We start from the raw sequence: 22,923 nt of genomic DNA on the forward strand, positions 1-22,923 counted from the left end.
TAGGCTTATATGGGGCATGAAGCAAGCGCCTTAATCTACCCACGATTTTGAATTTTATTACTACTGCGCACTGGCACACTTCGCGGCGTATTGGTTCCACTCGCCGCCCTTCATGCCCCACTTGGCGGTTGAGGATGACTACATGCCCGACACCCCTTGCGGCTTACATTTTCACGGCAGTGAGGGAGCAGGAGAGAGACCTGTCTACAGTAGATTGTACTGTTCTTGCATGGCAGAAAATAGCCCATAAGCATGAGTCCCCGATGCTATACTCTCCCAAGATGACCCTGCTATGCAATCCCTTATTACAGGTTACGGGTGAAGGCATATGCAGGAAGATGCTTGAAGACCTTAATTACTCTACTTGGGGAGACCTCTATATAGGGGAGCAATTTCGTACTAAGGAGCAGTTTTTCACTACACACCCGCCAACAATAATGGATACATTTCTGTACACCCGACTCCGCCAGAGTGTGAGAACTGCCACCCCCAACCTGCATACTTTCTTACTGGCATCAACACACCACATAAAACACTCCTTGCTATGGGGCTACTCCTGGCGAATGATGGTGCAGTGAGATAAATAACGGTGATGGATCAAGCCCTGATCTTTGGACTGGGTAAGAGTGGTCTGCTTAATTCAGACACTCTGTTCATCACCACCCCCTTTTCTGAATCGTTTTTGGCCACTATAGGTGTGGCAGGGTATACTCAGACATGAGTCCCTTTCTCACTGCACCATCAGGATTCAAGCAAGCCGGGCCGAAGAAGGCTGAAATGCCAGAAACCGGTCCCGGTAGCTTGTCTCCTTTCTGGTGAAGAATTGGCTTGGTAGTTTAGTCTGCCCTGTTCCCATGATGCACTGGGCCAGGGACAGACTGATTTGCATATAGCCAGGTTCTGAGCTGGGATGGTGCAGTGAGATAAATAACGGTGATGGATCAAGCCCTGATCTTTGGACTGGGTAAGAGTGGTCTGCTTAATTCAGACACTCTGTTCATCACCACCCCTTTTCTGAATCGTTTTTGGCCACTATAGGTGTGGCAGGGTATACTCAGACATGAGTCCCTTTCTCACTGCACCATCAGGATTCAAGCAAGCCGGGCCGAAGAAGGCTGAAATGCCAGAAACCGGTCCCCGGTAGCTTGTCTCCTTTCTGGTGAAGAATTGGCTTGGTAGTTTAGTCTGCCCTGTTCCCATGATGCACTGGGCCAGGGACAGACTGATTTGCATATAGCCAGGTTCTGAGCTGGGATGGTGCAGTGAGATAAATAACGGTGATGGATCAAGCCCTGATCTTTGGACTGGGTAAGAGTGGTCTGCTTAATTCAGACACTCTGTTCATCACCACCCCCTTTTCTGAATCGTTTTTGGCCACTATAGGTGTGGCAGGGTATACTCAGACATGAGTCCCTTTCTCACTGCACCATCAGGATTCAAGCAAGCCGGGCCGAAGAAGGCTGAAATGCCAGAAACCGGTCCCCGGTAGCTTGTCTCCTTTCTGGTGAAGAATTGGCTTGGTAGTTTAGTCTGCCCTGTTCCCATGATGCACTGGGCCAGGGACAGACTGATTTGCATATAGCCAGGTTCTGAGCTGGGATGGTGCAGTGAGATAAATAACGGTGATGGATCAAGCCCTGATCTTTGGACTGGGTAAGAGTGGTCTGCTTAATTCAGACACTCTGTTCATCACCACCCCCTTTTCTGAATCGTTTTTGGCCACTATAGGTGTGGCAGGGTATACTCAGACATGAGTCCCTTTCTCACTGCACCATCAGGATTCAAGCAAGCCGGGCCAAAGAAGGCTGAAATGCCAGAAACCGGTCCCCGGTAGCTTGTCTCCTTTCTGGTGAAGAATTGGCTTGGTAGTTTAGTCTGCCCTGTTCCCATGATGCACTGGGCCAGGGACAGACTGATTTGCATATAGCCAGGTTCTGAGCTGGGATGGTGCAGTGAGATAAATAACGGTGATGGATCAAGCCCTGATCTTTGGACTGGGTAAGAGTGGTCTGCTTAATTCAGACACTCTGTTCATCACCACCCCCTTTTCTGAATCGTTTTTGGCCACTATAGGTGTGGCAGGGTATACTCAGACATGAGTCCCTTTCTCACTGCACCATCAGGATTCAAGCAAGCCGGGCCGAAGAAGGCTGAAATGCCAGAAACCGGTCCCCGGTAGCTTGTCTCCTTTCTGGTGAAGAATTGGCTTGGTAGTTTAGTCTGCCCTGTTCCCATGATGCACTGGGCCAGGGACAGACTGATTTGCATATAACCAGGTTCTGAGCTGGGATGGTGCAGTGAGATAAATAACGGTGATGGATCAAGCCCTGATCTTTGGACTGGGTAAGAGTGGTCTGCTTAATTCAGACACTCTGTTCGTCACCACCCCCTTTTCTGAATCGTTTTTGGCCACTATAGGTGTGGCAGGGTATACTCAGACATGAGTCCCTTTCTCACTGCACCATCAGGATTCAAGCAAGCCGGGCCGAAGAAGGCTGAAATGCCAGAAACCGGTCCCCGGTAGCTTGTCTCCTTTCTGGTGAAGAATTGGCTTGGTAGTTTAGTCTGCCCTGTTCCCATGATGCACTGGGCCAGGGACAGACTGATTTGCATATAGCCAGGTTCTGAGCTGGGATGGTGCAGTGAGATAAATAACGGTGATGGATCAAGGCCTGATCTTTGGACTGGGTAAGAGTGGTCTGCTTAATTCAGACACTCTGTTCATCACCACCCCCTTTTCTGAATCGTTTTTGGCCACTATAGGTGTGGCAGGGTATACTCAGACATGAGTCCCTTCCTCACTGCACCATCAGGATTCAAGCAAGCCGGGCCGAAGAAGGCTGAAATGCCAGAAACCGGTCCCCGGTAGCTTGTCTCCTTTCTGGTGACGAATTTGCTTGGTCACCCAGGCCCTCGTCACCAGCCGACTGGACTACGGCAACGCCCTCTACGCCGGAACCACCGCCAAGCTCCAGAAGAGACTCCAGCGGATCCAGAACGCCTCAGCCAGACTCATCCTCGACATCCCACGTAACAGCCACATCTCCGGACATCTGAGAGACCTGCATTGGCTCCCCGTCAACAAAAGAATCACCTTCCGTCTCCTCACCCACGCACACAAAGCCCTACACGATCAAGGCCCGAGCTACCTCAACAACCGAGTCAACTTCTACGCTCCCAAACGCCACCTCCGATAAGCCAGCCACGCCCTAGCCGCCGCCCCCCCGCATCCGAAGAGCGACAACAGGAGGAAGGTCCTTCTCCTACCTGGCCGCCAAGACCTGGAACTCCCTCCCGACCGACCTGCGCTTGACCCAAGACCACCTCTCCTTCAGGAAGAAGGTCAAGACCTGGCTGTTCGAGCAGTAACGGCACCCCGCCCCCCAAGCGCCTTGAGACCCTACGGGTAAGTAGTGCGCTCTATAAATGTCTTTGATTGATTGATTGATTGATTGGTAGTTTAGTCTGCCCTGTTCCCATGATGCACTGGGCCAGGGACAGACTGATTTGCATATAGCCAGGTTCTGAGCTGGGATGGTGCAGTGAGATAAATAACGGTGATGGATCAAGCCCTGATCTTTGGACTGGGTGAGAGTGGTCTGCTTAATTCAGACACTCTGTTCATCACCACCCCCTTTTCTGAATCGTTTTTGGCCACTATAGGTGTGGCAGGGTATACTCAGACATGAGTCCCTTTCTCACTGCACCATCAGGATTCAAGCAAGCCGGGCCGAAGAAGGCTGAAATGCCAGAAACCGGTCCCCGGTAGCTTGTCTCCTTTCTGGTGAAGAATTGGCTTGGTAGTTTAGTCTGCCCTGTTCCCATGATGCACTGGGCCAGGGACAGACTGATTTGCATATAGCCAGGTTCTGAGCTGGGATGGTGCAGTGAGATAAATAACGGTGATGGATCAAGCCCTGATCTTTGGACTGGGTAAGAGTGGTCTGCTTAATTCAGACACTCTGTTCATCACCACCCCCTTTTCTGAATCGGTTTTGGCCACTATAGGTGTGGCAGGGTATACTCAGACATGAGTCCCTTTCTCACTGCACCATCAGGATTCAAGCAAGCCGGGCTGAAGAAGGCTGAAATGCCAGAAACCGGTCCCCGGTAGCTTGTCTCATTTCTGGTGAAGAATTGGCTTCGTAGTTTAGTCTGCCCTGTTCCCATGATGCACTGGGCCAGGGACAGACTGATTTGCATATAGCCAGGTTCTGAGCTGGGATGGTGCAGTGAGATAAATAACGGTGATGGATCAAGCCCTGATCTTTGGACTGGGTAAGAGTGGTCTGCTTAATTCAGACACTCTGTTCATCACCACCCCCTTTTCTGAATCGTTTTTGGCCACTATAGGTGTGGCAGGGTATACTCAGATATGAGTCCCTTTCTCACTGCACCATCAGGATTCAAGCAAGCCGGGCCGAAGAAGGCTGAAATGCCAGAAACCGGTCCCCGGTAGCTTGTCTCCTTTCTGGTGAAGAATTGGCTTGGTAGTTTAGTCTGCCCTGTTCCCATGATGCACTGGGCCAGGGACAGACTGATTTGCATATAGCCAGGTTCTGAGCTGGGATGGTGCAGTGAGATAAATAACGGTGATGGATCAAGCCCTGATCTTTGGACTGGGTAAGAGTGGTCTGCTTAATTCAGACACTCTGTTCATCACCACCCCCTTTTCTGAATCGTTTTTGGCCACTATAGGTGTGGCAGGGTATACTCAGACATGAGTCCCTTTCTCACTGCACCATCAGGATTCAAGCAAGCCGGGCCGAAGAAGGCTGAAATGCCAGAAACCGGTCCCCGGTAGCTTGTCTCCTTTCTGGTGAAGAATTGGCTTGGTAGTTTAGTCTGCCCTGTTCCCATGATGCACTGGGCCAGGGACAGACTGATTTGCATATAGCCAGGTTCTGAGCTGGGATGGTGCAGTGAGATAAATAACGGTGATGGATCAAGCCCTGATCTTTGGACTGGGTAAGAGTGGTCTGCTTAATTCAGACACTCTGTTCATCACCACCCCCTTTTCTGAATCACTCCTGGCGAAACGGCATGTGGCATGCCGGTGGGGAGAGGGCTCACACGCAAATTCAAGTGCTGGGTGCACACAATGTTTACTTGGCAAGAAAATATGAGCTACTATGCAGAACTATTGCCCACTAAATCACGTCCGAAGGACATTTGGGGCCCACTCACCTCCTACTTGCTTGCGCAGGAAGTGGAGTGCGAGGGAGAGGCAGAATCTGCAGACTTGGGGGCAGGAAGCGAGGCCTTGTCTGTGAATGTATCCTCAGCCACATAGATGGGACTGACTAGGATAAAATATGGTACAATGCTGATGTCAGGGGGAAGGTAGACACTATTTTGGAATGTTAATTTATGCTGCCGTATCTGTGGGGATGGAAGCTGGGGTTGCAGGAGGAAGTTGCGAGGTACATGTGCTTCAGTAACCTGCATTATCTGTCCTATGTAAAGTCTCCAATTATGTTAAAGTTGGACAGTTGAAGTGAGTGCAAGGTAGAGAGCTCTAATTTAGATTCCCTGGACTGTTTAGACCTGGTAGTCTATACATAAGACTACCATTTTGCTAAAATGATGTTTAAATGGAATGCTTTCACAGTCCTAAATAAGGCCAGGGAACAGAATGCACTTAATACAGGTTCTGTGAATGATTGTGATACCAACCCATCTGCCACAGGGTCTATCGCATCTTTGAATGAGAGATCCTGGAGGGAGAGCCCAAACAGGTTCTACATATGTAGATTGAGTGAGCCATGTTTCTGTGAGGAATAAGACACTGAGCTTGTGATCCAGGACGGGGATATCAGCATAGTGGCGGGTCAGTGCGCGAAAGTTAATTCTGTGCATTTGTAAAGTTAATGACATTGAGTTAGCCTTAGAGGAAGTAGTAGCAGAAATAGTGAAGTTACCCTTAATAGTTGAAGCAAAACGACAATGTCTGCAGTGCACTCCGGCCATGCCGTTTCCCCCAAAGGCGAACGGGTGTAGGCAAACCTTGGTGCAAAGTGGTCTGAATAACAGCGGTTTAGGGGCAGAGTGGGTAATCCTAGGCGATACCAAGGGAGCAGGGGTTCTGGCCTCATGCACTGACAGGCTTGCCTTAGGTGCACCTTCAGCGCATCTGCGCAATGGATGCCATTTTATAGCAGATCGGGCTCATAAAGCTTTCCCCAGGTGGCAGCCACTAGACTGCTAACCTCTCTCACTCCTTGGCTCAACTACGGTGAAGAGCGTCCTGCGAATCGCGCCCCACCACACAATCAAATTCATAGGATTCAGTAGCAGCACTCAATTTTTAAGAATATTAAAATTCAATGACACAGTTTTTAAAAGCGCTTCGTGTCTAGCAGCAAAGTCTCACCACAGAGACAGTGTCTGTGCATTGGCCGCCTTTTTATGGCCACCTTTTTATGACTGATTGGACTTTGACCCTTTCCATGAGAGGAGCAGAGACTGAAAAAGCACAACACCTAGACGATGCCTGCCTTGAGGGGGGAGGTGAGGGTCCAGCTGTCATGCAATATCAGCAAGGGGCAGAAAAGGATCCTAAGGAACACCCTGCTTTACGGGCGCAGCCACAACAGATCCAAGGTTCATTTGATATCAGTCCATTCTCTCAAACTCAGATTCCCTTTCCAGTGCCTCTGGGACTACAGCTGCTTCTAGGCCCCCTTCTTGTAATGCTGGTTCTCTCTGCTACAACATTGATGCAATGCCAAGACACAACACCTGGAGATCAGAGGCAGGAGTGTACACATGGACAGAAGGTAAGAAGAAACCCAGCGTGGCCAGGAAGCTACCAGTGTATTCCTTGTGTTTTAGGGGGGAGAGGACAATACCTGTCGGAGTGAACAGCAAAATGCAAGAGTTTAACTGATAATATTGATCTGCAGTGGGGCACCTCCACCTTGATGGACTACTAATGGTAATGCGGCGACCACGACTACACCCAGCTCATCCCAGACTGGAGAGGGGTCTGCTCACTGGTCACCCTCTACATGCCAGCAGTCATCAGCAGCCCAGGGGTGGCCCGTGGAGATGATGTAGAGGTCTCAGCTTTCGCCCTAGGCAATGCACCCGCAATTTCAAACGATGAAAGGGAAAATCTCGTCACCACATATTCCTCTGCGTCCAAAGGCGAAATAGGGGGTCATGAACCAAGGCAATCAATAAGGAAGACACGCCAACAGCCGAGAACATAATCTGGGCTCCTCTGCTCAACACAAGGCAACTTACAACAAAGGCTATGGAGCCTGACAAGATGGATATACAGCTAATCCTACCTTACTGTCTAGCCCTACACGTTACCAGCATCGACAGGAAGCTATGTGATTTGAATAACCTTATCACAAAAGTTCAAGCCGAAACAACGGTAATTCCACTAAGCTGTTTGTGTCACCTAATTATCGACAAACTTGCAACACTACCTACGGTGATGGCTGACCTCCTAACGGATTTAAAAAATATCAACACAACAGAGTTAACCAATTTAGGTAAACAAAATTTTAACAACATTAAACAAACAGGAAATCTCAAATATAACAGGGATCCGTCTACCGAGGACCACAACGGCCAACTCCTAACTGACAAGAACAGAACTCTCCCGGCTTCTATCTCTGCTGAGGCCAGAATCTAACTACCTTCCAGCAATGCAGCGGCCATCAATTTGGCTCCCCGAGATGACTTAGGAACCCAAGGCAGGGGCAGCGCACGCACCCACCCAAGCCCCGCCTCCACCAGCAACACGGCCCCTTTAGATAAACCACTGGCGGTGCAGGGATCCAGCATCTTCAAAAAACTTTCAATCCATCCAATTGAAGGGGAAGCTTCGTCAATCAAAATCCAAACCTCTAAACAACGGCGAAAACAAAGAAGGAAAGGGAGGTATACCACTCCTGCCATCAACACTTTCTTCCAAGCTCCAAACGAAGCTCTGAGTGAACACAAGTCTGAACAAAGACCACGGAGCGAGCCTTCAATTCCCCAACCCAATGCCACCACTGTCTCGGCACCAGGCACAACAGCACTAGCAAATACAGGAACCACACACTCAAAGGAACTGAAACAATCTGCGAACATCAACACTTCGGAACAGTCATCAAGCAATTCGGCATTTCCAATCACGATGGGGAACCCCCCCTTCCTTAAAGGCAGCCTCAATGATCTCCCCCAAGCTAGCAAGTCCAGCTAATTCTAAATTAAAAATGGAAATAGGAACAAGGGAAGGCCCAGTCGGATTAATCTCCCGCAACGTAGGGTGGTGGAAGAAAGGGACAAGTCCAGAATCAGGAAATAGAGAGGGCCCAGCAACACAGTCATCCTGTTCCCCAGTGGAGAGGGAAACGGTCCCACACTTCTTCTCCTTAACAAAAAGCCACCAACGGGATCCTACCCAGTCAGTACTGTTCATCCCCGATTACAAATCTAAAGGTCGGGGAGATACCCTCAATAGAGGGCATATTCTTTAAATACTAACCGCCATTAATAATTTGGCAGGGATTGGATCACAAGACTTAGTATCTGTTCAATTCAAAACATTCAAAAACCATTTGGACCAGGAAGCAACAAAAACTACCTGGATCAACCAGAAAATAATAGAGAAAATTCTCAAAGAGGAGCCCCAAATGCAAGCTTGGGGGATTAGACTATATGCCCACCGCAAAGTGGGATATCCGGAATCCCTTCTCGACCAGTTCCATGAATCGAACGTCGACAACTCAAAAAATAATGCCAATCCTGGTCCCTGCATCTCCGTGCTCAAAGGAGCAAGAAGCACCTCCAGCGAGGCCACACGATACAGCGGAGCAACTACCCTGAAGGGTCGGGACGAAAGAGGAAGGGAATCATCAATTGACTAGTCATGGATCTCAAAAACAATAAACTGCAGACCCGAGGCACATTGACAGAGATCAGAAAAAACAACAAGCTCTTTGAAACTAAAATTCTGCTCCTGGAACAAACGGCTTTGGTGCAAAAATTTCTGACAAAGGATTATTAATGTATCTCCAGCTATTCGACATAATCCTACTTCAAGAAACATGGCTGGAAGAGCCTTTCCACATACAAGGCTTCAAATCATACCATCTCCCAGGGACTAGAAACTAAAAATTTGGCCATCTGAAAGGCGGGCTCACAACCTATTCTTCAATTAAATCCATATCATCAGCGAAGGAGCTAACAAGCATAAACACCACGACAAACGGAATACAAATAATACAGTTTGAAATATCAAGCTGCAGAAATAAAGAACCCTTAACAATTGTCAACTCCTATATTCACCCGCTCAATAAAAAAATCGGCGCAAACACTTTGGTAGCCGAATTGACAAAACTCATCACTGAGGAACCATCTTCGAACTATATCGTTTCTGGGGACTTTAATATGTCCCTTACAGGGGTTTCAACCCGGATAGTCCTGCAGCAAAACGTCACGCAGCATGGGGAATCCCAAGTCTGTATAACTGCAGATGGGGCAAACCATCCAAAGTTTCGAGGGACCTTTTGATCGAACTGATGAATCTGTCTTTGGTTGCATTAAACGGGCGTTTCGTAGGAGACCGCCCACAGGCCGCTACTTTCCACACTGCCCAATTTAGCAGCGCAATCGACTACACTTTCACTTCTCTATCAATCTTCAGCTTAATAAAGGGGTTTATGATCAGAAAGCAGGATTACAGCGACCATCAACCCCAAGAGTTTATACTCGATGCTCACGGAACAGCAACCACCTTTCCAATGGAGGACTCAAACTTAATGATAACAGCAAGCCACCGACGAATCAAATACAACACTCGCGATCCAGAACAACTGCAGGCTATTGCAACAAAAAGATGGGAGGAAAGTAAGCAGCTGAGCACTAACCATTTAACGGCATGGGAGAACTTCAAGGAAAGTTTTGTCCCAATAAAGCCAAAAAATAAGCCAACAGATGGAGTAGCAAGATCAAAGAGTGACGGGCCGCCTTATGCTAGCAGGTAAGAAGCGAAAGAATCCACCTCTCACGACACCAGGACGCCGAACTAAGGGTTAAAAAACAAAATCAACAGGGTACTGCGCAGTCTCCACATACACGGCCCAGTTGATAACATCCAGTCCGAATTAAGGCGGCTCAAGGCACGCAGGAAAACAATTATTTGGTTCGCTAAAAAAGAAAGCGATGAATCAACATGGGCTAAACTGACATACGATGCAAAAAACAACAATAGCGCCAGGTTTTGGCAGACCGTCAGAGCCCTAGAGAATCCATCTGCTCCAAGAATCAACTCAAATATAACTGAGGATACCTGGGCAACGTACTTATTGAGTCACTTCAATACAGAAGCCGGCGGAATCGTTGAAGTCTCACTGGTGCTCCAAAGTGCGCATCAGCACTCCAGATTCGAAGGACCGGACCTTCCCATCATCTTTACAACCAGGCAGCTTGGGGGTAGAATCATGAAAGGTCGGAAAGACGGAGCTCCTGGGCCCAACGGCCATCATATTTAAACAGGACTCGAATTACTGGGTTGAAGCACTATTACCCCTTTACAACAACATCCTGGAAACTGAGAGAATCCCCGACTCTTGAAAAGGATCAATCATTTCACCGATCCACAAAAAGGGCGCCATGACTGATCCGAAAAATGACAGGCTCATTGCTTTAATTGACATTAAAGCCAAATTCTATGCAGGGCTTTTGCTAAACAAACTTACAGTCTGGGCACAGGAAAAAGCCCTAATTCCTATTAATCAAACTGGCTTTCAGGAAAGTCTAGGGACTACGGCAAACATTCTCGCCCTTTCTCTCTTGATTGACGCCTCTAAAAACATCAACAAACCGCTATTCGTCTGCTTTGTTGATTACAAAGCAGCTTTTGATAGCGTCGATAGGGGGATACTCTGGGCCAAACTTACAAGGTGAGGACTTCCCACAAACCTTCTAAACCAGCTAATTCTGCTTCACTCTGATACGTGGGTCCAGATTAAAGTTGGAGCGGGCGATACCCTGTCTAGGAGAATACCAACTACCAAAGGGCTGAAGCAGGGCTGTGTTCTGGCCCCTACCCTGTTCAACCTTTTTGTCTAAGACCTCTCCACCGAGCTGGACAAGTGCAACCATCACGCTCCGAACTTGGGGGGCCTAACCCTTTTGAACCTCTTGTACGCAGATGATCTGCTACTAATCAGCCGTACTCCAATCGGACTCCAGCATCTGATAAACACCACAAGCATCTTTGCCGACAGGAATGGGCTGACCATAATCCTAGAAAAATCCAAAGTAATGGCATTAAGCCAAAGAATCAACAAACGCCACCTACGGTGGTCAATGGGGGATCGGCTGCTGATGCCAACCGAAGATTATAAGTATTTGGGAGTCATATTTGAAAGAAACGGCTCATTTACCAAACAGAAAGCAACCATCAAAGGCAGAGGGACCGCACTGGCAGTTGCATTAAAAAACATTAAGCAAAAAATAACTGGCCCTAGTCTTCTCCCACTATTAGAAGTGCTTCGAGCCCGACTACTACCCTCGATCATGTATGGAAGTGAATCAATGAGAGGGAGAGACGAGCTTACTTTGGATACAGTGGTCACTAAGGCCATAAGAATAATATGTAATCTTCCGCAATTCACCTCTCCTGCCCAGATAAGACTAGAGTTCGGACTCCAAAAGCAGCAAATCGCACGGAAAGGGGCTTACGCTACGTGCTGGTTTCAAATAAAGGGAGCCGAGCAGGGTACATTGAACTCACACCTGTGGACGGAAATCATAAGGAAAACGATAGTCCAGCTATGAGTTACCTTCAATCAGCAATCAGGCTGTTAGCTCTACATGACCTAAGGGACTCCTGTTCATCCCCAAAAAGTTTCAAGGACCTGGTAAACAAGTCAGTAAAGATAGTATCTCTCGCAGAAGATAAAGCTGCCCTCAGTAGGAGGGCCCACGGCTGGTTTGTAATCAAGAGCTACAAGTCAATAAGCCCCAGTCATACTTAGGAGCAGGTTTTTCAAGAATTACAAAAGAGCGGTTCCTACATCTGAGGCTGGGAATTCTACCAGCAAAGCGTTACCTCCCTTCGTGGAAACGTACAGACGAATGTCTGACATAATATCGACAGACAGAATATCGAACTACAAAAATATCGGAACAAAAATATCGACATCAAAAATATCAGAATCCTATCTTCATAAAGGTAAGTACAAAAATATCGAAAAAAAAATATCGTAGTACAAAAATATCGGAATTAAAAATATCGTTTTTTTAAATGTATTAATAATAATGTAAAAATAATTTTAAAATACATATAATTTTACAAATATTAAATAAAAATATTAAAAAAAATTAAAACTAATACATATACATTTAAAATAAATAAAACACTTAATAATTTAATGTAATTTTATTTTTTTTAATGTTATTTAATTGATTTAATGTAATATTTTTTTGTTTTTACCCTGTACACCTGTACCCCAAAAACCCAAAACTGACCCTGAACCCTAAAAATATCCCTGTACCCCAAAAACCCAAAACTGACCCTGAACCCTAAAAATACCCCTTTACCCATGAACTGAAAACTGACCCTTATCCCTAAAAATACCCCTTTACCCAAAAACTGAAAACTGACCCTGAACCCTAAAAATACCCCTTTACCCAAAAAACTGAAAACGGATCCTAAACCCTAAAAATACCCCTTTACCCAAGAACTGAAAACTGACCCTGAACCCTAAACATACCCCTTTACCCAAAAACTGAAAACTGACCCTGAACCCTAAAAATACCCCTTTACCCAAAAACTGAAAACTGACCCAGAACCCTAAAAATACCCTTTACCCAATAACTGAAAACTGACCCTGAACCCTAAAAATACCTCTTTACCCAAAAACTGAAAACTGACCCTGAACCCTAAAAATACTCCTTTACCCAAAATTAATTAATATTATTTAATTACCAATTAATTATTAATTAACAATAACAATAAAGTAAATATATTAGCACATTAGCTGTAATTAATTTAATTTAATAATTAATATTATTTTTCCCAATTAATTAATTAAGAATAACAAAAAATTATATATAAAAAAATTACTATAATTAATGTAATTAACTAATTAATATTAATTAATTACCAACTAATTAATACGTAAAAATATGTACAAAATTATATTAATTAATGAACTAATTAATATAAATTAATTACCAATTAATTATTAATTAAAATATGTACAAACATATATTAATTAATGAATTATTATTAAATTACTTCCCACCCTATTCCCCTATAAACCCATAACCCGCTACAGAACATATTTATCAATTAATCAATTAATTAAAATTAATTAAAAATTATTTCTCAATTAATTAATTAATAATTCCTACTAATTAATAATTAATTTAACATAATTAAATTACTTCCCACCCTATTCCCCTATAAACCCACAACCCGCTACAGTAGTAAAAGACAATATTTAATTAAATTACATTAAAAATAAATAATAAAACATAATAAATACAATATAATATACACTAAATTTATTTAAAAATTGATATTAGTAACATCGAAGTTATTTATTTCGATATTATTGACATCGATATTTCAAACTTCGATTTTACTGATATCATACTAATATCGATATTAAGACTGTCGATATTACTTACCTTCGATATTTTGTCCCATCGATATTTAAACTTCGATATTATTGTATATCGATATTTAAAACTCAATATTTTGTCTGTGTACCGTACAGACACCTCAAACTGCTGCAGATTGTGTGGGGACCAAAATGAAGATGTAATACACCAACTATGCATCTGCATCGGCCTGGGAGTGAAAAGGAGACAGTTTTTAAAGCAGCACCTGATCGCAAGTCAGGTTCGATCATGCAGGGAAGCGGTAAAGGCCTGATTCGAAGGCTGCAACATTCGTCTTGCTTGCAGCCTTGTCCGGTTTATGAGGGAAGCAAACACAAAGTTAACCCTGGAAGGTCCACAAGCTTCTGGTCCTCAGCCCATGTCATCTGGTTCATGAGACAAGCACAACATCACCGACCATTAGGACCTTGACCAGATCCACGCCTACTGCAACGGTCCACAAGCTGTCAGCAGCCAGCCTGGGTACGCTCACAGTTCATCGCCCTTACAATTTTCTATAAACATTTCCTTACGGGGCGTGACTAACTATGAGACCAAGCGTTTTTGATGAACTGCCTCTCCTATCAGTTTTTATTCTTCTGCAACTTTTATAGGATCACCGTACATTTGTAATCTCTTTTAGCATTATTTAATGATGAAGCTGCTTTCTGTGAATATATGTTTTATTTGATTGCGAAGATTTTAATTAATCATGCAATAAAGCTATTATTATTATTATTATTATTATTATTTTTACATGCCAACATTGGTCATACCTGGAGAAGATCTTTTTGCGCTGTATCACCACCCCATCAGTAAAGGGACCACGGTTCTACACCAAGTATTCAAAAGCAGGTCAGGTCAGTACTTTGGTTGGGACAGATTCAAAGACATTCCTGAAGAGTTCAGGCTCTTCACCGATGCACAGATAGGTGTAGGAGGTTCGACCGGCTTCATCACAGTGGAAACCATGGCCTACTCTTGGTGGCTGCAGATCACTAGGTGGCAATTGCTGAAAATTATGAACACCACGAAGATGGCCTCGACGCAAAGAAAAACTGCGCACCATCTGCCTCATGGTGATGCAGCACCGGTATGTGTTGGACTTAAGGACCAGAACCGAAGGGTGTGTATGCGCGAAGATAGGTACAGTGGCTGTACCTTCTTCCCCATGAAAGACCTGGACAATGGTACACTGTCAATCGCCATCCAAACACTGCACAACCTACAGAAGGTCATGATTAAAGAAGAAGGTACCCCAAACATAGAATGGTTCACATGTTTGTTTACCTAAGTACCAAGGTGGCTATGCAAAGCCTTGTTATCAGTGGTTGTGATCTTGCTCTTGCTGTGCTGCACCGTACAACTAATAAGTGCCTGTGTGAAGAAGGCTACCCTGAAAATAGGGGGAATTAGGACACCCAATGCCAAGGGAAACACTCACTCCACAAGCCAGAAACAGGAACCGCCCATGCAGAGGTGCTTTAAGGCATTGGCAAAGTGGGCTCTGGCCCAGGGCCCCAGGCATCCAGGGGGGCCTAATAGAGTCAGCTTTGTTCTGCAGAGTCTTGCCCTGATGACCTTGAATAATTCTTAAACAGGTTTCAAATACTGTTTTTCCTTTCATTTATTATTTTATGTGGGTGAAGTGTGAGAGTCTATTGTAGGCATTTTCCAAAGAAATGTTGTGACTGTTTCATGCAACAAGCATACATTTCTTTTCACACCAATCAAAACAGGACCTGACATATGAGAAATGTGAGGGGGTCAAAGAGGTTATTTTCAGTAATATTATTGAGCTGCTGCTGTGGTACAATGTTTAATATTTCTGAATATTAGATGTAAAACATTTTGAATTGGAGTGAGCATGTGCACTATCAGTGACATGGACAAAGAGGGCATGAAAGTGCTGAATTTGGATCATAAATCCAAAGCTGCTCTGAACAGGGCCCCCAATCTCCGTTCGGCCGGGGGCCTTAAGATGTTCCTGCGTCTTTCCTCAAGACACGGTAGTTGTTGAAAACTCAATTAGAGGGGGGAATGTTAGCTTCGAGTAATTTATGGAAAGATCCCGCTCTTAGGAGTCCAGCATACCACAGAACAACTGTTGCCTGCGCTACCTAAATTCACCATAAAACACTTGTTACGGTTTCAGAGTGACCCTTAATCAGATCAACATAACCCAGCCGCCCTCTGTTCACCCCTAGCACTTCATGTGATGGAGACACGAGATATGGAACAAGCCTCAAACACACCTAGAAGACTGCCGTAGTAAATCACATATGGCCCCAGGATGTAATACCTAAAGTAACGAGTCAGATGCACACACTCAAATACAAATAAATGCACAGCAGAGAGCATGCATTATGGCCAAGGATGAGCAGCTGGTCAGTTGCATTCATCAGATAAAGCTCAAAAAATGCCTAGTAGCAATCGTTCCACTATTTAACACACATGACACACCTGGCAACCTGGACCACCTCAGAATGTGACCTCCAGTTGGTATTTATGGCTGCTTATATCAGAGTGGGATCAAGCATGTAAACACACAATTTATGACCCACTGTACCAGTATTTCCTGCCCAATAGGGACAAGCTTCACTTTATTGTACCAGGTGTACAGTATAAGCATGCCAAGTCCCTAATGCAAATTGAATTCCAGCACGCAACTGTAAGAGATGTGGCTGCTATACCTGGCCATTATTGTTTAATTACACTTAAACTGTTCCCGATTGCCAAGCCTCGCTGTTCTACTTTTTGATAATCAGAACCTGCTTCAACACAGCAGTGGTCACAACCTTCCACATTATCTGCAGTTAAGGAACATCTATCTCTCCTTTCTGATGACATGAAATTACAAGATATCTTGTTGGGTCCTAGGTCACCACATTCTAACTGATTCATATACGCCACTTACAATGAACTGTGGAAGAAGCTGAACACTAAAGACAAATTGACAGGATTAATTTGGAAAAGTCAATGCCTGTTGTGGACAATGGCATGACTACATTGTCAACTCACATATATTCTTGAAATAATATTGTATCATATGCATTTGATGTTATACTTAATGACACCATCACCTCATCAGATCCACCAAAAAGACCTCCTTTAAGGACCGCCTAGAAAATAATGCACACAACAGAAAGGAGCTCTTCAACATTGTAAAAGAACTCTCCAACCCCAGCTCCAACACCAATGACATCCCACCATCGCAAGACCTGTGCAACTCACTTGCCTCCTTCTTCTACCGCAAGATCGCAGACATCCACGACAGCTTTGACAACCAGACCACCACGGCACCCAACAACACCTCAGACCCCAAGACCACCACCCACAGTAACCCCCTGCTCGTCTGGACAAACATCAATGACAATGACACCATCAAAATCATGAGCACCATCCACTCCGGCTCCCCGTCAGACCCGTGCCCCCACCACATCTTCAACAAGGCCAGCACCACCATCGCACCCCATCTCCGCAAGGCCATCAACATCTCCTTCGTTACCGTGACCTTACCGGAGAGCTGGACGCATGTCATGATCAACGCATTGCTCAAGAAACCCAAGGCAGACCCGAGGGACCGCAAGAACCTCCGGACCATCTCCCTGCTTCCGATTCAGGCAAAGGTCATAAAAATAAATGTCAACAAACAGCTGACCCGCTACCTCGAGGAGAACACCCCAGTCCGGTTCCGCAGCAACCACAGCACCGAAATGGCCCTCATCGCCACCACTGATGACATCAGGGCCCTACTGGACAACGGTGAGACAGCGGCCCTCATCCTTCTGGACCTGTAGGCCGTCTTCAACACTATCTGCCACAGCACCCTACGCGCTCCCCTCCACGACACATGTGTCCGAGGCAAAGCACTGGACTGGACCACCTCCTCCCTCTCCGGCAGAACACAGAGTGTCCGCCTCCCCCCCCCCCTTCCGATCAGAAGCCTCCAAGATCATCTGCGGCGTACCCCAAGGATCATTCCTCAGCCCGCCATTGTTCAACATCTACATGGCCCTGCTCGCCCACGTCAACAGACTACAGGACCTCAACATCATCTCCTACGCCAACGACACACAGCTGATCCTCTCCCTCACTGAGGACCCCCTCACCGCCAAAACCAACCTCCACGAAGGAATGAAAGCCGTCGCCGAATGGATTAAGAACAGCCGTCTGAAGCTGAACTCAGACAAGACAAAGGGCCTCATCCTCGGCTCCACCCCCTCAGCCTGGGACGACTCCTGGTGGTCGACAGCCCTGGGAACCGCACAGACACCCACCAACCATGCACACAACCTGGGATTCATCCTCGACTCAGCACTCTCCATGACCAAGCAAGTCAACGCCATCTCGTCCTCCTGTTTCAACACTCTCCGCATTCTCCGAAAGATCTACAGGTGGATCCCCACCGACACAAGAAAAACTGTCACCCAGGCCCTCATCAGCAGCAGGCTGGACTACGGAAATGCCCTCTACAAGGAGCGCAGATAGAACGCCTCTGCACACCTGATCCTCGACATCCCTTGCCACAGCCACATCACACCCCACCTAAGAGACCTGCACTGGCTCCCCATCAACAGGAGGATCACCTTCAAGATCCTCACCAACGTTCACAAGGCACTCAACTACACCAGACAAGCATACGTCAACAGACCCCGAAACACCAGCTCCGCTCCACCGACTGCACCCTGGCTACCGCCCCCGCATCCGAAGAGCGACCACTGGCAGCAGATCTTTCTCCTACCTCGCCGCCAAAACCTGGGACACCTTCCTCATCCTCCTGCGGCAGACCGAAGACCTACTAACCTTCAGGAGGTTACTCAAGACCTGGCTCTTCGAGCAGTAGCAGCACCACCACGCCCCCAGCGCCTTGAAAACCCTCACAGGTGAGTAGAGCGCTCTACAAATGTATTGATTGATTGATTGATTGATTGATTGATTGATTGATTGACACGTCTCTCTTACAGCATGGGCAAAGTCAACTGAGAACGATTATGTAATTGAGTGGAAATTGCAGGTTTTAAGATCAAACTGTGTGCCTTGGAAATATCTAAACGCAACAGAACGTTTTTTGCCTTATAATTTAACACACACACAAAGACTGATGGCAAAAAAAGACGGGCGAGAACCTGTTCTACACAGGCTGGCTCAGTCATACATCACAGTTAAGTATGGAAGTTTAGGGGATACCAAGGTATCTGGCAGAGGGTACTCCCACTATACTCTTAATAGTATAGGTACTGTTAGGTAGGAGTCTAATAATTTACTCATATAACCGCACAGTAATGTTATAATGGTTGAACTTGTTGCATAGATTCCACTAGTAAAGCAGAACTAAGTGTTAGGACAACAGGACGTCAGAGTGTAGGGACTGAGTCTCTCAACAACGTCAGTACCTGTCGGCTCAATCCTGCGAGCTCACAGTGCCTCACCTGAACTCCTAATCTACCCAGAGTAACAAGCGATTTCAGTAACCTCAAACACGACTCTCTATCCCCAAGGGCACTGTGGAAACAGATCTTCACCTTTGTTACTCACTTACTCACTCATGCATGCCCATTGTAAACATAAGAAAGACACAAAGAAAGTTTACAATACATTTATTGAAACTATCGTAGTCTATTATGAAGCAAATATGCTGCAATCATTAGGCAGATGCAACTTAACAAAGTAATTAGAATTACTACCCGACTGTATAGGACACACATCCCAACTATGGCAAATTATATATCTGTCTAGTTCTACCCTTATTTTGTGAGCACAGGGATATATTTGCGATCTCTGGGATTAGCCTAAAACCCAATACCTAGTGTATGTATTTAGGTGGTCTGCATCATGAGTGTAAACTTAGTTTATGCAGGGTTGCATGTCAGGCACTGCTGTTGTTCCAGAACAGTCCTCTCTGCCGGTATTCTCCTCTCTGCCCCCAAGGGGACAGAACACCATTTATATCATTAAACTATTGTGCTGGAGATACAGCTGTGCGTCCGTGTTATGTCTAAAAGTAAGGAGCTGTTGCTGGACGAGCAAAGAAAACAGTGCACCATGTTGTTAAGTATTCCAAACAACCTAGTATAAAATTTGAAGACGAAATCCAAAGAAGAGTCTGTGAATAACAAACAATATGTACAGCTTATTGTCAAAATAATATAGCAAACACAAATGTGTTATATGTGGCAATGCAGAGTGAGCAGGGGCAGCCTAAAACCTCTAAAACACAAAACTAAGGGAGAGACAAAATGGGCCCAAAGGGGAAATCACTAGAAACTTTTTATCCATTCTTGTAATGCTGGTTACACTGCTTTGTTATTTTTGCTGAATAATTGCAGTACACTCTTTGTATACAAGATTACGATGGTTTCAATAAATGTTTGAAAAGTCAATTTGTATCTTTCTTGTTTTTACATTGGGCTCGCAAAAGTAAACAACAAAAGGGTAGGTCTGTTTCCATGTTTCCCTTGGGGAGTAAAACAGTGGTTGTGTTTGTGATTGCTGATACCATCTGGAACCCTTGTAAGTTTAGGGGGTTCAGATTGGGCACTGTGAGCTAGTTAGAAGCCAGGCCAACAATTCCTGATCAAATGTGTAAACCACGTTCCCATATTTTGACATTTATGCAGTCCAGGATACACAGTCCTACTTAATTCGTAGGAACCACAGCACATTCCCACGGGTAGGACGCAAGAAAAAAGGATTTGGGTTTCAAGTCAGTACAAAAGGAAAATAATATTCTTTCAAGCTCTAAGAGATAACTTGCTACAGGGGTCAGAATGACAGAATGAGGGGGCATTCAGAAAAGAACTCTCAGGTGAAAGACATGTCTCAGCAGCACCCATTATGGTGAGTGTGTTGACTTGGGTAATGAGCCCCTGTTAGACACAACACCCTTGCCAACCTCGGCCTTAGACAACTCGTCACCGCACCCACCCACGCCGCTGGCACACACTGGACCCCATCTTCTCCACAGGCACCCAAGTCAACCACACCACCGAACTCCACTGGACCGACCACCGCTGCATTCATTTCACCTTCAACAAACCAACCACCCACCACCGCACCCAACAGCTGCTTCGCCGCTGCTGGAGCAAAGTCACTGAAGACCAGCTAATCACCACCCTCGCCCAGAACCCACCCACCGACCCCACCAACCCAGATGCCGCAGCCCGCAACCTCAGACAGTGGATGGACGACTGCGCCAACACCCTCGCCCCACTCAAGAAACCCTCCAACCCTCCAACAACCACGCCAGCAAGAGAGCCACCTGGTTCTCCGATGAGCTGCAGAACTCCAAACGCCAATGCCGGAAACTGGAGAAGATATGGTTCCACGAACGCAATCCGGACAACCGCGCAGCCCACAAGGACGCCACCCGCAGACATCACCACCTCATCAGACTAGCCAAGAGATCCTCCTTCAAAGACCGCCTGGATAACAACGCACACGACAGCAAAGAGCTCTTCAGTATCGTAAAGGAACTCTCCAACCCCAGCGCCAACGGCAACGACATACCGCCCTCACAAGAACTGTGCAACTCACTGGCCATCTTCTTCCACCGTAAGATCGCTGACATCCATGACAGCTTCAACACCTTGACCACCTCGACTACGCCAGACCCCATCTCCTGTGTGAGCACCACTAGCGCCAACCGCCTGACCTCCTGATCCAACGTCAACGACGACGAGACACGCAAGGTCATGAACTCCATCCACTCAGGATCTCCGTCAGACCCGTGCCCACACTACGTATTCAACAACGCAGACGCTGCCATCACACCCCAACTACAGAAGGTCATCAACATCTCCTTCGAAACAGCGACATTCCCCGAAAGCTGGAAACACGCCGAAATCAGCGCCCTCCTCAAGAAGCCCAAGGCGGACCCCAAGGACCTCAAGAACTTCAGACCCATCTCCCTGCTCCCGTTTCTGGCAAAAGTCATCGAGAAAATCGTCAACATGCAACTGGCACACCACCTGGAAGACAACAACATCTTGGACTCGTCCCAGTCCGGGTTCAGATGAAACAACAGCACAGAGACAGCCCTCATCGCTGCCACAGACGACATCAGGCATCAACTAGACAATGGCGAAACATCAGCCCTCATCTTCCTGGACCTGTCAGCCGCCTTCAAGATGGTCTGCCATTGCACTCTAAAGACACGCCTTCTAGAAGCTGGAACCCAGGAGAAGGCCCTTTACTGGACCATGTCCTTCCTCTCCGGCAGAACCCAGAGTGTCCGCCTCCCGCCCTTCCAATCCGAGGCCATCGACATCATATGCGCCATCCCCCAGGGCTCATCCCTCAGCCCGACGCTGTTCAACATCTACATGGCCCCCCTCGCACAAGTGGCCCGCCAACACGACCTCAACATCATCTCCTACTCTGACGACACCAAGCTCATCCTCTCCCCAATTAATCTTCACCATAATCAGAGAATTCAGGGTGTAGCAGCCACCACCAGCAACATCTCCTCTTACAAGACCCCTTGCAACAATATCTGTAACTTCTTTTGGAAGGAGATCACATCCACCTATGTCAACTTCAACCTTCAACCTGTCGCCAGCAACCTCGCAGCCAGTCTTCCAATCTCACCTGAAGAATGGACCTTGACCATGTAGAACGCCATCCCCACAAAAGAGACTGCCGCAACCATGAACACCAACGACCGTGGGGACCTGTTAGACCCATGCCCCCACCACACTTTCAACAAAGGTCTAACCACCATCAATGAAGTCCTCATTCCCATCCTGAATGACCCCATCAATGCGGTCCTCTTCCCAGAAACCCGGAAGCAGGCAGAAGTCACAGCCCTGCTGAGTAAACCCTCTGTGGATCTCACCAAACTCTCCAACTACTGACTAATCACCCTCCTATCATACATGGCCAAAGTCCTAGAAAAAACCATCAAGAAGTGTCTGACCAGCTACCTCGTCAACCCCCAGCAGCCAGCTGTGGACTGGAGACAGGCAGATAGGCATACAGAGCCATGAGTACAGAAATCTCCACTTCCCCTAAGTGATATTTCCACTGTTGTCGTGTCGAATTCACTGCATTAAGAAATAATCGATATCAAATACTGCCAGTAGTCTGCATGCAAGAAATCCAGCTCAATAGCCTTTCCACAGGTCCCTCAGGCCAATCCAATATGAGAAGCAGGACCTACTGTACCAAACACACCACTCGGTTCCATTCACTACCAGCGTATGTAGCGGACACACGCACATGCTCTACCTCTTCCCGACATCGCACCCTGTCCCCAGGGAGTACTCAAATATAGCAAGAGACATGCAGAACCTTGGCAAGTGT

At 46.5% G+C, this 22,923-nt stretch overlaps 1 pseudogene; it reads right to left on the bottom strand.

Annotated features, from left to right (window-relative positions):
* LOC147736854 (uncharacterized) overlaps window positions 1-22,243 on the bottom strand; it is a 63,806-nt pseudogene extending 41,563 nt beyond the window's left edge.
* Window positions 22,244-22,923: the final 680 nt, after the last annotated feature.

This window comes from Lissotriton vulgaris, chromosome 1_2 (assembly GCF_964263255.1).
Source record: "Lissotriton vulgaris chromosome 1_2, aLisVul1.2, whole genome shotgun sequence".
In the NCBI taxonomy this organism is placed as follows: Eukaryota; Metazoa; Chordata; class Amphibia; order Caudata; family Salamandridae; genus Lissotriton; species Lissotriton vulgaris.